The following is an 18,189-nucleotide window of genomic DNA, read 5'->3' as shown; positions in this document are numbered from 1 at the left end:
TTTGCTGGGGAAGAAAAAGCCTCAGATAAATCCCTAAATCAAAACTTCTTGGATTCACAGAGGTAAGAGTGTCTGCTCAAGAGAAATTCCTGAATTAATATCTAACTGCATACCACTGCCATCTACTGAATGTAGAACATGCTGAAAGTACCCATGCATACCTTCTTGCTCTGAGAGCAGAGTTTACCAGGCTACCCATTACCCTGTCTAATGGGAGCCCTTTCAGTTCCCACAATACAAAGTGTACTCCAGAGCCTAAGGGTTACACATAGAGTGCAATTAAGAATACATAATTAATGACTTGGTCAATTTATCCTCTCAAAGAGTAGACATAAACAGTATTCTAATCTCTCTGGACTTAACTGCTGTCCATACAAATTATAACTTTATTTATAGAGAATATTTGGAAGGCACATTGCGATATATGATTGTACCTCATTAGTCAAGTCCTAAAATGCTAGTTCTGCTCCCATGTCTGATAAATGCTTCCATGTTTAATTTTTTGTCCAGGCTGAAACAGTGCTTGTAAGGATACTTAAACCAGTGACTTAACATTTACTTTCCTTGGTATTCATTCCAGTAATATTTTTCTGATGTGAGGACGGCAAATAATATTTTTTAAATGCAGATTAACTGATATATCTTCAAATTCTCCCAACTTTAGATATGAACACAATATCTTGTCTTGTACATACAGAATTTTAAGTTTTTTTCTGGAATATTCATCAGGAACTCAAGTAATGAAGTGGGCTGTGACATCAGGCAGTTTAGAAGTACAACAGAATGACCCCAAAGAGAAAGCCTAACAGGGTCTGCTTTCATAATGGTTGATGAAGTTTACCAAGTCAGTCACCACTGTCAAGAGTATTACATTAAAAAAAATCATTGTTGTTATTAACTGTGCTAAAGATGGGTGTAAAAGGAAGCACTAGCTTCCAAAATCAGTCTGGCATTTAGTCATGATTTCTATTTTTGTCCTCTCTTTGCTCTAGAGTCAACCATTCATTCTTATCCCAGAACGTCTACTCACGTATGTCCCGTCTCTCCTACTCACCCTTGTAAGTCTTATCTCCATCAGCTGCTCCCTTAAACCCAGGGGGATTAATGTCCACAGGGCATACAAGAGTGTAGCTGCAATCAATTTGGTTCTACCAAAATTGCAGTATTGCAAATACTGAACATTTAAAAAAATGTGTGAATTATTGTACAAAGGGATTCCTAAAACTGAAAAAAAACCCAGATAAGGACACCTACAGATGGTAGTAAAATGTGAAAATGAGCACATTAAAAACATACAGAGAGCAAAGGCATACAGCTTTCCCAGTTCAGCACACTTAGTTTTTGTCTGTAGATCTATGTTTATATGTCCTCATAAAATTTGTTTGATGGATTGACATCTGCACACTACAGATGTGAACAGATTTGAAGTATTTCAAATTTCTCATTATTCACCTTTTGCTTGGAATGGAATATTTGTTATTTCTTTTAAGATTTCTAAATATAGTCTTGAAATTTTATTTGAAGTGCTGCCTTTTTACAGAGACCAGAGACAAATTCCACTCTCACTGATGGTTGTATACTCCCTCTCACTCATCAACACCCCATTCATGTAATTTCAAGAGAATTATGCAAGGCATTTTTTACCCAAATAGTTTTCAGCTGTCCTGTTATGACAGAGGCCTTCAGGGGGATACCAAGAAAACAGATGACAAATGTGAGACACTTAATTTCAGTTGGATTAATGAAATTTATTTGAGCAATGGTGCAGTAAACTTTATCAACGCTGTTATAAATAGTACGAAAGATTCTGCACATACTATTATATAAATAGTAACACAAAAGATGGGACTCAAATCTTTCTTCAAGAATATAGGGGTACTTATTTATCTCTAATAACTGATAAACAGGCAAGACAAGTCTTACATTAGCTAGGCACATTCCATTTCTTTGGAAAAGGTTATGACCAAGATTCTCGGATGTGCTTCCTGAAATAGCAGATAGCTGGATTAAACAAATACAATAGATTTCCGCCAAATTATTCGAAGTGTGAAATACCAATTTTAATTCAAAATAACTATCTCAGTTATGATTTATGTCCTATCATCCCCATTGGGTTATGGCTTATGAACACCTAAGAGGGATAATTTCTCCTTAAATCCCTACTACTACCTCTCTCCTGGAGATTAAATGCTACATCTAACCTAAAAATGACGCAAGCTTGTAAACCATGAACCAAAACATGTTCTTAAACCTTGAGAAGAAATATATTTATTTGCTACAATGTTTTATTCCTAACTCCCCTATTCTTTGTTTACTGCAAATCATTAAATGGAGTCAGTTTCAGAACTAATTCAATTTACTTACTACTAGATTACAAAGGAGTACATGGGATTAGAAATTAAAGTCTCAAACTCCTTGCCACATTTCTGGCAAATCTGTAAGTAACATCCTACTGATTCAGCTAGTTTTTATGAAAAAAGTGTCCATTATCCAGGCCCTTTTTGGATATTTCAGACTGTAAAACATCACTGTTTTTAGGAAAAGCAAATGAACTTTGGTGTACATCATGAGACAGATAACTTTTAAAGCAGTCCATTTTTTTCAAGTTTCTCTTTCTGAAGCACCAGAGCCACAATTGTGTTGCTGTCTCAGAAGGCGTTATGTGCTCATTTCTATTCTAAATTTATATTCTAAATTTGTGCTCATTTGTATTCTAAATTTCCTTCACTGCTGCAGTTTTCTCTCCATTCATCTGTGGTAGAAAATGAATGAAGTCCTTTTTGAGAAAACAAGACCCTTAGTCCTGTAATCCTTGTACCTCTCTATTAAACATCACAGGACGCAGTGAGAGCAGATTGCCCTGGCCAAGGATGCTGTGCTATTGCGGCTGCTATCATGGCAGTCTTGCTGGCACAGCCCATCCCAAGCACAATCTGTGGGAAACCTGCCTTCTTTCATGCAAGTGGAGGGAGGTGAAGTGACATGAAGTCCTCTGAGACAAACTTTTGTCTCCGGGGTTTTCTATGCTTCAGGTGAAATCAGGTTTTCAACAGAAACTTTCACAAAATCAAATAATTAAGAGTAAACAAAGCAAACACATACTGATTTTACTTGACTTTGCTCTTTTTCATTTTATTGTGCTGCTAATTGGAAAGAGTACAGAAGTTCTTTCCTTTCCCAACTTTCTGACTTGAAGTCCAATGACCATCTTTGAGATACCACAACTGCTCATGTAGTCTCAGTTCCCCACTCTCTGTGATGGACATACTGTTTGAACCATACTGTTCAAAAGTAAAAGCACCTGTAATAGTACGAGGGCAGAGACTGGAAAATTCATCCAGATGTAAGAGAACCAAAGTAGGAGAAACAGGCATAGGAGCATTTGGTGTTCATCTTGTATCACTTGGAGCACTTTCAATGGATACAAGACACATTCCTACCTTTACTCATACCAACGTCAATCCTTCAGAAGCTATAGAGGAAAACTATTTTTAACCAAGGCCCTTCAGTAGCCTTAGAAGCAGAAAAGGTTGACTTGCAATCAGGGGAGGATGATACAGATCTGTTCACATCCGTGGTAAGGACCCAGACTGATACTTCCCCCACTCTTGCCCGTCCCTGCCCTACTCTTGCCAAGCCATTGCCCTTTGCCTTCTCCCCTCCCCTGTGCCCTGCTTGCCCTCCGCACCTCGTCTGGACTCTGCTGAGCTGAGTGGGAACAGAGAGTGACAGGAATAGTTCGCAATCGTTGCTATGAAGACAACTAACGGCATGAACAGTAATTCCAGGGAGGCCTTCCCACCTCAGCAGAGCAATGACTATTTACGGCCTGAAAGGGCTTGCCAACATCCAGTTCAACATCCTCTTAAGGGCAACAGATTATCCCTAGAGTTGGCTCCTCCAAGACTGGGCACTGAACTGTGGGAAGGACATAACCTGAGGCTGGAGGGAGCTAACTCACTCAAGCTACAGAAGAAACATTTAATCATGTCTGAAGTGTCAGGATAGGTGGACAGGGAATGGGGAGGATAGTTTTGCCTGCTGTGAACTATCCAGGTTTTTCAACACTGGGAATATTATGCTCCTCCTCTTCCCCTCAAACTTTGATTTTTCTTTGATTAATTCACCATTTGTGAACGAAATGTAATTGATCACTGAGTGCTTAGACACTGTTATTTCTCAGAAAAAGAAATCACAGCTCACTTTTGGTGAAAAGACTGCTGTAATGGTATTATCATCATCATGAACTTGAAGAAGCTGAGCCCTAGCTGCAGTATGAATGCAAAACCCAGCACCTAAAAACTGCCCTATCTAAATCAGACTATTTCCCATAGTATCTTCCAAGTATGTCCAGAAATATGATACTAAATAAATTCTCTATGCTCTGTTCCTTTACAATGTCATCAGTTACATGCTCCACCAAGTCATTCATCATCCAGACAGCATTTGTACAAATATATGTCAGTCTGTTAATTGGCTGTAGATGTTTCCAAACATTTTTCTTTCTGTCACATCTACCAGTATTTTACCTTGTCACTAGTATTATGTGAAGGATCTTAGCCAGGTAATAGAAATGAACTTCAATTGCACATGTGAAGCCTTCTCCCAAAACCATCCTGTTCTTCATAAATGTAAGATTGTCAGTCAGCTCCAAGAAATATAATTCTGGTTGCAACTTAAAATTCCTTTCAAGTTTTCAGGTGCTACTGTCCTTATTTGGATAGTTTCCTCACTTCTATAAAGCCTTCATGATTTAAATATTGGGTTTTATTTGGGGTTTTTTAAAAGAGAATTTTAAAATACTAAAGAAAGCATTCATTAATGTGTAATGGTGAGATTAATAAAAAGTTTTCTCCTTTTATTCATAAAAGTAACAAACATCTCTTGCATGTTCATTACAAGAAAAAAAAATCTCTATGAAGTTGTAAGTCTTTCAAAACTACAATTTCCCAAGGGGATATTTATAAGCTAATGTCTTTGAGCTGGGGCATGGGTCTAGTTCCCAAAGTGGCAGAGCTGTATTGCAAGACTACAATAAAGGGAGGAAAATACAGATATATCTTGATGTATCTCTTTGAGACTGGCATCTGTCAAAAACCACTGTCTGAACCTGGAGTCCCAGTTTCCATGGTCAGCCACAGAAGCCATTGTTTGAACGTCAAATTTTGGAATAAAAACAAAGAGCAGCCAAGGAAATGCATTCTGTTTAGACTCTTAGCTTTTGTCTATACAATAAACCACAAAGCAGTTGTGTAGAAGCAGCTCTATGGATTCTCAACTGGTACCATTATTCTAGGAGCTGGTGTACTCTCAAATAACACATTTTTGAGGACAGAAAAACACTGGAAGGAGAGTATGCCCTGATTCTGCTCTCCTTGATTTCAACAGGAGCAAAACCAGGTCTTCAATCTGTGTGTAATTCACATGATCTACTTAGCTAAACAATTAAGTCACAGCTCTGACATCTGATATTTATTTTAAGTTCTTTGAGCCAGATTCTCTTCCCTGAGCCTACCCTTTTTTCTGTTCTGGTGGCACAAAGGCTATAACAACCATGGATTTTCCCAGCTGGAGATTCCCTCAGCATGAATAAGTCTTTACCTGTCTGGCAAAATCAGCTTTCATGTTATTTCCTCCTCTATTGCACCCTCTGAATCTTTACCATACTCTTATGAGAAAGATTGAATTCCTGGGTCTGGGCTACAGCCCTCATCACTGTGCTTCAAATATCCTTAGCCTGTATACTTGCCTCTTCAAATTAAATCTATATGGTTAATTTAAAATAATCCTTAGGTTACTGTAACTGAAGTAAAAGCACAGTCTGCTCTGATGCTCCTTCTGTGGAATTTCAGAAGACACCTGAAGAGGAAGAGGATCCTTCCAAGGCATGTTACCAATGAGATACCTCAGAAGTTCTGAACTCATGAACTCCGGGTCACTTCTATCTGTGCAGGCCATGCTTACTAATTTAACCATAGTGCAAGGTCATCTCTAAAGAAAAGACCATCAATCAAGCATGCCAACTTCCCTCTCTCCACTCCAAGAGAGGAGAGGCTGCATGAAAGGATGACCTGAAGACAGGTTCAACTGAAAAATTCCACACAATCTGAAAAGAGTGTTTTTCAACCACTGCCTGAGTGGGGAACCTTATGGCTCCTTCTACATTATTGTAATGGATGCATCCAATGAGAAGAACCTTAAGTGAAACTAGTTTAATGGAGATGAAAAAAATCAGGATGCAGTTTAACACTGCTCTTATTTGAGTTCACTTTAACCAACAATGCAGTGTGGAACTGATCTACTGAGAAATGTGAATGCTCACGGGGGGGACTGCCTCCTACGTGCACTGTGGGAAGTAATAGAACAATGCTAAGACATTGTGAAGGGACCACCAATTCTTCAAACTTCATCCACGTCTTTGAATAGGTTCACACTGTCGAGGAACTAGTCAAGGATCTGACTCCAGTCTCAAGATGAGATCCACTCACATCCTAACCCCTCATGCCTGTGCTCTTTTTTGATTAACTGAAACCTGGAGCTCTCCACAAGTATATGCTGGCACATAGTGTAGGCCACAGCTCTTCCCCAGTGGCACACAGCAGCATCTGTGTGAGATATTTTCACATTATAGACTCTGCCTTGGACAGCTGAAGAGTCGTTCATTTCAGAGGCAACTGGAAACTGGTAGCAAACTGGTTTACCAAACAGGAAAAAAAAAAAAAAAGTGTGGAAACTGTGGTTTCTAAGAAGAAACTAAAGGTCTCCTTGAGCATCCCACTTATTTTGTTGTATGCCCTTTAGCTACCATATAGTTGTGCCCCACCTCTGGGGAGAATTCTATTCTAAAGTGTGAGTTCCAATGATCTCTTAAAATATTCACTAAACAGCTACCTACCACATTTGTCTTCCAAGCGCAATATAATGGTCCAACAAAGTAGGCTCACAGCTTCATGGGCCGAGATTGTTGGCCAAGGAAATGAGTCAGCTTGGGAGGTAAACAACATCAAAGAGAGCAACATTCAGAATGCAGCAGCCTCTTCTGATCCAATGCTTTTTAATCAGCCACTTTCCAATAATTCATTAAGACTTGAACAAAGAGATTGAAACATTGGCTTCTCCTAGGGCTTCAGTCAAACGTAACAAAATTATAACAGGACGTATTTACAAGGTTGGATATCTTGAACTCAGCTGTAATTATGTATATTAGTAATTCTTCAATAGCTGCTCAGAAAGCATATTTGTATTAGTTAATCCTTGCCTGTGGAGACCCTTATATTAGCTTGGCAAAAGAACATTAAGAAGGATGGATTTCTTTTTTTCCCTCTCAGCAAATCCCTATTTCCATCAGAAAACGCTGTGAGATCAAGAAATAAGCCAAATGTAGTGTATATGGTTACTTTTTTGCCATTGCTATTAGCGATCACTTTAGAAAACAGTTAAAACTAGAATGGATAAGGGTCTAGGTCAACATATTCTGTTGTTTTCATTTGAAGTATAAAAACTTATTTAACAACTATACTTAGCATTATGAGATTCTGGAACAGCACCACACACATACAGATTAGCATTATGTGCATACTTCACCTTTTTTCTTTTCTCCTCTGTCAGAGATGTGAACATGGAAAACACTAAAACATATATTTATTTTGTCCAAACTGGCACAAAAAGTAAAGAAAAAAATCTCGAAACTATTAAAGATCTGATGTATGACTTTATGCAAAAGATCCCTCTTTTTTTAAGAAAATCTAACAAACAGGATAGCATATCCCTCAAACAATCCAAATGAGAAAATGTAACGTATTATGAAACCCTTGCTATTTTGAATACTAAAGCTGTGAATATGTACTTGCCCCTTTCCAAGAAGAAAGCTGCATTACCATACTAATTGTTCATTAAACTTACAAAAGGATAATTCACTGAAAAGATTGAGACATATAGGAAAGACTGGTCAAACTATCCAAGGCATTATTTACTGAAGCTATCTTTCCCTATTCATAATTTTTTTTTCTATAACAGAAAACAATTTCCATTAATTCACCTATCAGCTACTTGGAATCACTAAACTATCACGGAAGGTATTTCAGATGAATCCAGAGACTCCAAATTATGCCTGGGAAGTTATTGGAGGGCTCCTGACTGAAGGCAAAACCACTCTTAGAATAAGATACAGAGACTACATATAGATAAGTATTAAGAGGAAATTCACTTTGTGCAACTCTGCAGGACTCTATGCAAAGCACTCTGAGCTATCATGGCTGGTAATAAATGTAGATTCTGGAATATTTGCATAAATTAAACACAAGAACAGCTGCAATACATCAAAGGCAATATATGAACTAGTTGAATGGACTGAATGAAAACTGATGACATGTGCTTAACTGCGTACAAGCCAAACTCAGCACTGACAAACACAGGCAAACTCTACTGGTGTGAAAGGAAATAGAATCGAGTTTGCCAGAGCTTAATTAGACCCTGCTCTTTTTTCTAAATATGCATAGGCTCCAGGTTGATTGCTGTGCAAATGATAATGTTTAACTGTACTTTACATTTCCTGTGCTTATTTTAGGAATGTTTCTATTTCTTTCCAAATTCGAACAGATACAGAACTACCACAAATGGATTAATAATACACCATTTCTCCATTATAAATACTTTATCCCAAACAACGGCTTTAAAGGTGTTCCCAGTGATCATATGTCAGGTTTATACTCAGGCTGAGGTCATTTTACCCTATCATAGTTGCATAAGGAGACCACTTATAACGTATAACTAAGATCAAAATATTTTGAGTGTTACATATAAATGAATCAAAGATAGTGAGCTACTTAGACATACTAATACTGGAGGTTTTATCTTCAAGGATCATAAACAGGTGTAACATACATGCAACCATACGTTTCAGTGGGCCAAAAGGTGCTGAGCAGAAACAGCTGACCTTAAAAAAGCAGAAAACACTTTCCATATCTTGGTACTGAGCAACTTTAACCTTTCCCTGATTTTTTAATACTATTGTCACAGTTATAATATTCTGGGATTCTGAGATAGAGTGTAACTGCAGAGAAAGTGGTACCCTTAACACTTGAGAGGTTTTCTCTTTATCCTAAGATAAGACTTAACATGTTTGTAACACTTAATCTCCAGATTTTCTCCTTTTTTTCACTCCTTGTTCTGACAGGAAAGGAACAGCTATCCCAGCCAAAAGTAAAGAAGGAGAAGCAAGGCTTTTCTGGAGGTGCAGCTCAGTTCTGGGACAGTGGACTTCAGTATAAATGTGTAGTTTGTATTTGCATCAAGGATTTTGAAAGCCCTGACTTCATCTTATATAAGTGATCCTCCATATTTCCATAGAGCTGAATCACACATACACACATGGAGTGACTCCACCATGTAGGTAATGTGGAGTCACCCTGTTCACGAGAAGTAGATCTGAGTGTAAATTTGCTGTACCTTTGCTAGTCTTATACACACAAACTATGTATTTTATAGTAATCCCTTTTCTGAAAGAACGAAAATTGCCTGATATCTGGAAAAGTGACTTGTTACTGAATAAAGGGGGAAATCTGTATATGTTAACTTCCCATACAAACTTGGAACTTGATCTTATAACAATGGGAAGCCCAAATTGTGGTACCTTGCTAAATTACTACTGACTAACAGGTCCATTCAAAATTCAGGCGCATAGTATTAAATGCAAGCAATTAGCCTACTCTAGATTGTCTTCTGGCCCAGAAGATCTCCCTGGAGACCATAAGAAATCCTCATAATTAGTATGTTTTGGCCATAACTCTTTGTCTACTATGTAAAAGACAAGTTCTGAAATCTTTCTCCTGAATTTCCTAAACTGAAATTTCTGTGACAGCAGAGAAGTCTCTCATGTGTTAGGCATGCTATGTCATTAACAGACAAAGAAGTAATTACTCTATCATGATTAGAGTAATAACATCACAGCTATCTCCTTACTCATTTTAATCCAATGGGATTTAAGGGTTTTACTAATCCAGGGCATACATCCACCACTGCCATATACACTGACAAGGATGCATTTTCTAACACTTCATTTCAAAGGTTCTTATTACTGAAACACATCATAAACAGCAAAGGTTAGGGAAGAAAAAGTTTCGGACTGTTTTCCAGTAGGGTTTTAGTTTGCTTTTCACTTTATTTTACAGGCTTGAGTGAAAAAGGAGAAAATAATTTGAGTAGCAAAGCCTTAATTAGATTTGTGCTATGTCACTCAGGATTCTGTCTAAAATCTGCAAGGAACATGACAATGATTGCTTTGCTGATGTAACTGTAAACGTTTTTCTTTAAGTTAAAGACACAGATTTCAAATAATGTAGTAAGATAGAATGTACTAAAATGCAACTGAACCAATTTACTTGGATTGAGAAAGAAAGACTTAGTAGGCTTTTAAAAAAACATCAACAAGAAAATTTTTTTAAAAAGTTTAAATATTCTTTGTATTCAAAACTGTGCCTTTACCATGAGTGGTTTTTGCTTGACTACATACATTTTAACTGTATGTTTAAAAACAAAGTATTATGATCAAAAAGTAGCCACAGTTTGTAACTTCAAACAGTATTTTTCACGGGTGTTAAAGCTTGTATTAAACACATTTTTATGCACTGTTTTGGTAAAATCAGTGGAGCACAGCACATAAATGATTTTTTGCACAGCAGACATAACAAAACATACAATAATATAAAAATGGCCACTAATCAATCAAATGCTTGGATCCTTCGTGTGTTAAATCTTGTTTATAACCTAAAGAACTATGCCCTCAGTAGGCAATCAATAGCCAATTAAACCCCTCACTAGAGCAACTGTTTTCCAATTGACCGACATTAAAAACCCACCAAACTTGAGTAAATAGCCTGTAGGACTTCCACAAAAGTAGTAACCTCTAATTCACAAGTGACAAAATGAAGCAGTCATCCTTAAATTGAATAGAAAAGCCTAACCATCAACCATCAAAACCAAACATAAGCAACAGCTGAGCTTTCTTTTTTTTTTTCAGTACAATGTCACCTGAATGCATGCAATGAAAAAGAAGATATTTACTGTGACTATTAAAGTGTATTTATGTGGTATGTTTTAAAGCAAGTGTTACAAATTATTAACATAGGGTATGGTCACATTTCAGTTTTTGGTTTTTTTTAACTTCCGTGAAATGTAGGAGATAAAACTCCAAAAATTTTAGTTCCCTGGAAAACAGATGTTAATAAGGGGGATATTTTCCCCTTCCTACAAACTCCTTTCAGATCACTTGGAGAGATCTTCTTTAACAATAAAATTATCCCAATGCAGACAGTGGCCTTACATATACTTTAGGCATGGAACCAGTCACCCCCTTCTCTCTGCAGCACTTCAGTGGCTCTTTTTGTAGATGGTGCATCTTTCTCGGGTACCTCATTGGTTATGAAGTTTTGCTTATAGATTTCCACAGTGACTACTATTATGCAATTGTTTTTATACTGTGATAAGCACTTTGAAAAATATAAGCCTGTCTTGGGGTGACTTTATGATGTGTAACCCATATCACTGCCCTATGCCCAGAACAAAGCCTTTGTAAGTCACACTGGTAACTCTTAAATCACATGTGGGTCTGAAACATCACATCATTCTCATACAAATTGCCCTCAAACCCTATTAATTAGAAGAGGAGTCTGTGTGCCTTGATGTATGGATGTATGTATACATCTCTTCTTAAATCTCTCTCCCTGTATACATAGTTATTTAAAAAGCAACATCATCTCCACACATGAAGCAGTGTATTTTCAAGGCTAAAGGCTATTTATCAAAAATAAATGTATTACAAAGCCTTACACCCTGTGCACTGTCATTCTCCTCAGAGGCTTTCCCTGGCAGACTAACACCTGAAATAACAAACCACAAAAACACAGAGACCTGCCATTCTTTTCTGATAGAAAAATCAAATTGTGCCTAATGGAAAGAAGAAAACCACACGAAATATATCAGCTCTTTAGTTTGTTCACAGGCTCAGGGCCAAGCTGGACTAATTCAAAATGCATGCTGCTCCTGAATTACAGATAGTAATGCAGGAAGATCTACTTTGAAACAAACTTCTGTTTTCTTTGTTGCTCTCTTCCCTGCATATTGGAGGAATCCTGGCATACTTCAGGCCCAATCCTGGTGTAATACAGTGAAAATTCTGACATTCACTTTTCTGGAGCCAGAACTGCACACATTAGTAATTGTGTGTCTTGTCATGCTAAATAGAAGTTTTATAAAAATATGAAATAGGACAAAAACAAAATCCAGAAGATGTCCTCATCTTGATTAAAGCAATAGCTCAACAGAAGAGCTTTTCTATATGCTGACATCCTATCTTGCTCCTGAGACAGCACAGTGCACTCTGAAATGTTTGCTGCTCAGGGTACTGCAGTTCAACAAGGCTTCTCCCTTCTTGTGCCAGGACAGCACATCTCAGATATCGAGTGCCCTTCGCTGGGATTAAAGGGAATGAGAGGAAAGCCCCTTGGAGACCACTTCATCTGAAGGATTGCTCTGACGTACTTCATTATATTTTAAGTCTCCCTGTACGTAACAACTACTTTTTTTTATCTTTGCTCACTCCCTCATCAGCTCTCAGAGTTGGTCCAAGGGCTTGACATTCTCCACCATGATATGGAAGACTTATGGCTTATCCTAGATTTCAGATGTCTTTTGTTCAGTGGCCTGGCTCTACTGTCTGGGAATTATGTTTGCCAAACATAGAGTATTGCTGCTAAAAGGCATATTACACAATACCCCTAAAAACCCATGCAGGCAGGGAAAGGAATGTAGCAGTGGTGTGACAGATAGCAAAGCAATCACAATCATGATTGATTCAAGCACTGCATAGGACTGAAGGCTGAAGGAGTATACAATCTCAGCACCATTTGGGATTTCCTTTCATCAAAGGAAATGAAAATTCATCCTGCCCACTTGTATTTTTTGGGTGGAACTGACACCTAACCGTGGTACAAGCAGAGATAATGGTTATTTCCACTGAACTCACTGGGACTGTTTATATTTCTGCCTCATGGTGTGGCAAGACCCTGACAGCCCCTCCAATCCTGGCCCAGTAACCACTGGCCTGGGAAGCATATTGCCCTCTGCAATCTTCACTCCCTCCAGCACTCAAGCCAGTTGCCCTGTCCCAAGGACACTGCCATATAGATGTTCTGCTGAGAGGAATAGTATTTGATATTTAATTACCTTTGTTAATCTATGAGAATATATTTTCTTTTAGTCACTAGATCTGGAATATACAAACTTAGAATTTATTTCCATATCATGTCCACCTCATTAAAAATAAAGAAAAACAAGCCCCTAAACCATTTGGAATACGGCTTATACTAAGCTTTCAAAAGCAGAATATATTTGCCTTGTTTTGTTTCAGAAAAGCCTACCTACCAGCTTGACTGTAAAAATTCAAAAATGTCAGTTATAGAATGAGGAATGATTACTACAGATCACAAGAATTTATTTGGATTGTTTTAATGTAACAGTTATTCTTTTTTTAAACCAATTTCAACCACTATTTTGCTAATTTCTAAGATAATGTTTGTTTTGGTAAATGTGATTTTGGAGAATGTCATTTTTATTAACTCTCATCTTCTTTTAAGTCTCCTGAATGTGTTAATTCCTATTAACACAATACAGTAAGAAAGGGAAAAAAAAAAAAAAAAAAGCTAGCTTATTAACAGAAATAATAATCAGATGAGGCTTAAGCATTACAAAGAACTCTGTGTTATGTCATACCATACATTTTAATTTCTTAGAGACAAAGTTTACATTCCTCAATGGTCTCCTTTTTTTATTCCAGATCTGTAATTACATTCACTGAAGCAGTTTAGTATTAGGCACAGCAGGTCTTGTAGAATTAGGGACTTCCAGCTGTAACTATCACCACACCTACAGGAGATCTTTTTAAGTGAGGAAAAAAACCAAAACTTTTCTTACACCTTACATAGGATACATGGGTTTGGTTTAACCCCAAACTAAAATAAACCTCAAATGTATCTTTCAAATCTAATTCATTATGAATAATGGTTAAACTAGCACTATGTCATAGGACAACTTACAGTTTTCTGCTGCTGATGTGTAAGAAATTTTGGCATAAAACTGAACTCCTAAGTGTAATCTCAAAGTTTAAATATTTTGAGGGCCAAATTCTCTCCTCTGATATGTTATTCTAAATCTGAAGTAGATATGCTCAGGAGGCTAATTTGAACATACTCATAAACTGAGAGCAATATTTATCTTCATTCCTTCATGCTTGAAAAATAACTACTCAAAATGTTTTAAAATGTCTTGTTGGTCTCCCAGGACAAAAAGGAAATTTCAGCCCCCTAACCCTTGTAAGTTTAGATAGCTCCTTTCTCCACTGTGGTGGGCAATAGGTAAGGAAAGAACAGACAATGCAGATTTTTTTATTTCTCAATATTTCTTTAAATCTAATTACATGGAAGCTATTCTGGTTTTGAGGAAAGTGTTTGGATAAATGTAACAAAGAAAATCTAAGAAGAATGACAAACTATTCTAGTTCCCCTGACTTGACATCCAAAAATAACCTGAAGCTGAATCTTCTCTTTGTGAAAATACATGTTTTCTTCATAAAAAAAGCTGACCACAGTTATGCATCAGAAGCAGGGGATAGTTATAAAAAAGATTACCCATTGAAGAGCTTTCATCACTAAGCTTAAAACACTTTGAGACATCTCTTAGTGAAAAAAAAAATCACACTCAAGCATAGAAACTTCATGGAAATCAGGCAAGTAAAGGATGTTATGACAGAAAATTTAATCCCACTGGATATAATAATTCAAAGGAACAATTTGTATTTTTAGTGACATCCTACCAGGAATCCTAGAAAAAACAAAGATTGCTTTTTGGTTTGTTGGAATTTCATCTAAAGGTACTCTTCAGAGTAAGTGCTCACTCTCCTTAATCAGGTCACCAAGAAAAACAGGGACAGATCTGTGTCAGATAAGACTTTTGAACATGTAGGGATAAAAGAGATAAGAAGTTAAGACAGCTGAAGTGATGGTGAAACTGGTATCTCTATTGCATATGTGAGTGTCCTGGGTCCTACAAGAACCATGACACAAATTTGCTTATGGTTAAGAAGCACATGACATGGAATATAACCTTGATTATTAAGGGGGAAGAAGGACCTAAAGAGTCCTTTCCAGGCAGGTCACAGCATCTCACTGGCCCAACACAGCAGGGCAGCTTTGAGTGTCCACTCTACTTCAGTCATGCCCCTTTGCTCTGTGACAAAACCACATGAAGTAGAGCACAACTCTTATTCCCATGGCATAGCTCTAGCCCAGAACCTGTCTGTGAACCACCTGCTAGCCACATCCAGATGGCATATCACAGACCAAAACCACTCTCACTTTTATATCCTACATATTCATCTATAACTGAGTGGTACATGCACCATGTCTGACAGTTAAGGGTTTCACTCTTCTTTTTCCTGCCTCATCAAAGACACCCTATAGGTGCTGTGCTTTCCCATTTGGCCTGAGCTAAATGAGCGGGACCCCATAAAACTATGGAGGAGGTCCTATCCCCTCTCAAACCTCACCCCTGGATATGTGCTGCAGCCACTCACCCTGTGCTGCTCCTAGAATTCACCCAGTGGTACTCCAGGTCAGCTTTCTCACTATACAAATAGTTAACCAAGGCCTTAAATGAAATAAAAGAAAGGTGAGGGTGGAGGTGCGGCTCAGCGAGTGGCTAGACTAAAGCTGGAGAGAGTCCTGAGAGTGAAGGAATGAGAGAACAGGAGGGGAAGTACATTTCAGTACTCCTGCTATTCAACTCATTGATGATACAGAGTAGCATCCTCAGAAAATAAAAAAGAAAAAGAGAAAACACACAGAAATTATTTGTCTTGCATTCTCTGTTCTGTATACAGCACTATTCCGGATGCTTTTTTGTTTCAAACAAAGAAGTAATTAGCTGCTCAACTGTCTTTTAAATCAGACACTTGGGTTTGATTTTCAGCAGCTACAGACAATCAAAATATGTAACTCCAGTTTCAAATGCTTGGCTGAGTACTCCACTGAATGCAACGACTTTCCTGTCTGAGGGGAAGATAAGCTGCTCTGTTCAGCTGATGAACAGGTAATACCAGCTGGAGTAAAAAGCTGCCATTAATGTGTTGGTGACAGGCATTATAAAAAAAAAGAGTTAATGACTTGTAACAAAAGCTGTGTCACATTCTTCTATCCAACAAAGCAAGTACACACCGTCACAACAGGTGCTAATTTGTATCCTTGGTATTGGTAACTAAAAATGAGATGAATCCAAAAATGTGACTATTATTTAAACTGTAGATCTGCTCTTTCAGGCTGAAGAGAAAGCTACCTTTGTGGCTGCCCATAGGACACTGCACCTACACTGGGGACAACTGGAGAATTTCTCTAAGGAAGTTCAGCTGTTTCTTTTGTGTACAACATAATTACTAAAAGTAACAACTAACAGAAAACAAAATCTTACAGTGTATAAAACTGATAGATTCAAGAAAATTCCCCTTCAAAATTATATAAATATTATGAAATATTTATGCTTTCTATAGTTAAAAGAATTATTTAGTTAAGAGCAAATATCTCACATGGGAGATACTGTTGTCTAAAATAGAATTTTCTTCAAGCCACCTGATACTAGTAGTTATTCCAATAATTATTGCAAAGTATAAACCTGAAAGTAATTCTCAGATTTATACTATTCTGTCTTTCATTCTCTTGAAAAGAAGAATGTAAGCCTTCATGTATTCTGCCTTGAAAAGACCATTTAACATTTTTTTCTTGGGCTGAGGTCTTGCCCACAGCACATAAAGTATTCAAGCCACAGTAAATAAACACCTCTGACCAGGCATGCTGATAACCTGCACCATCTTTTCCAGTCAGCACACAAATCTGTGGCAATCTGGTTTGGGTTGGTTTTCCATAACTACCAGAGACTTTACAGTCTGAAAAGGCAAGAATATCTGGAAGTTCACTGGAACAATACAACCCCTTAGTGATGTACAGTCCAATACCCGGAGCAGATCACACTGAGAAGCTTCAAGGCCAGAGCATTGATTACTTCTTGATTGATAAATTTTGGCCCAGTTTCCTTAGAATGTGCAGCAATCTCCCTGTGCAAGTGCTGCCCTACCAATCAGTTATTCACCTATTAACTTCTGAATTTGTCATGCAACTTCAAGATTTTCCAAAACTAGGCTTAATTTCCTTTAAAACGGACTACTGAACAGAAAAGAGTAAGTCTACCAGTGAGACTTGGGCAGGGCTGCATCTCAGCTTCATCCATTGCCAGCCATCAGCCACAAGGGCGCTCTCCAGGGACACAAATCCCTAAGAAACCGAACTTCCCTGGGTTCCCTCAGTTTGGTTTCTCTCCAGCAAGGTCTGTGACAGGCAACAAGAGAAAAATATTAGTGGGCTACAGCCAGGGACAGTCACTAGATTCTCCTTTTTTTGCAGAACTGCACCATCCTAACCCACGCAAACTCCTCAGGCAGCTCCGCTCCAGTACGAAATGTTTTTGCGTGGCTCTGCATCAAACCTAGCAGTGTCAGTCTCCTAGCCAAGGACAGTGTGAGTATCAGCAGGCAGCTGTGCTTGGCCCTGAACTGTCCCTGCTGTCACTGCCAGGCCTGGCCCGTGCCAGTTCTGGAGATGGCTCCCTGCCCCAGTCTGAGCATCCTCTGAAAGGTGAAATAAGCCCCATGCCCAGCACAGTCTGGATCTTCTGCACCTGCCCTGCAAAACTAGAGAAGTGCATCACACGAGAAGCAGCAAAGTTGAAGAGGAAGTTTAAAGGAGTACGTCCAGACAGCTGTCGCTCAGATTGGTCATTTATGCTCTTTGTGCAGATCAGAGGAGCAGTCCTAAGTTTGGGGAGAAACGGGGCCCCCAGTGCTGCGCTGCAGTATAGGGAAGTTGGAAGGCTTGCTCTGAGGGATCAATGGTGGCCGCAGCTGACCTCCCGGCCGAAGGTGCCGAAGCCCCAGTGACCCTCTCCTGCCTTCCGTCTCGGATACCCCCACAGCTTCAGCTGGGGAGCGGGGCTGGGCTGCGCTGCCCTCAGGGGGGTCGAACTCAGCAAAGGCAGAGCCCACCTCGTGGCAGCTCCGGGACGATGGCAGGGCATCCCCCGACCCGCTTTCCG

At 38.5% G+C, this 18,189-nt stretch overlaps 1 protein-coding gene across 1 annotated transcript in view; it reads right to left on the bottom strand.

Annotated features, from left to right (window-relative positions):
* Positions 1 to 18,189, bottom strand: part of ALKAL1 (ALK and LTK ligand 1) — a 37,129-nt gene that overhangs the window by 16,978 nt on the left and 1,962 nt on the right. The gene's annotated exons all lie outside the window — the stretch shown is intronic.

Source organism: Corvus kubaryi, unplaced genomic scaffold (assembly GCF_017639235.1).
Source record: "Corvus kubaryi isolate FWS band 111438036 unplaced genomic scaffold, C.kubaryi_AGA036_p1.0 37312, whole genome shotgun sequence".
NCBI lineage: Eukaryota > Metazoa > Chordata > Aves > Passeriformes > Corvidae > Corvus > Corvus kubaryi.
Note: the sequence above shows the minus strand (reverse complement) of the source record. Positions and strands in the feature narration are given on the sequence as shown.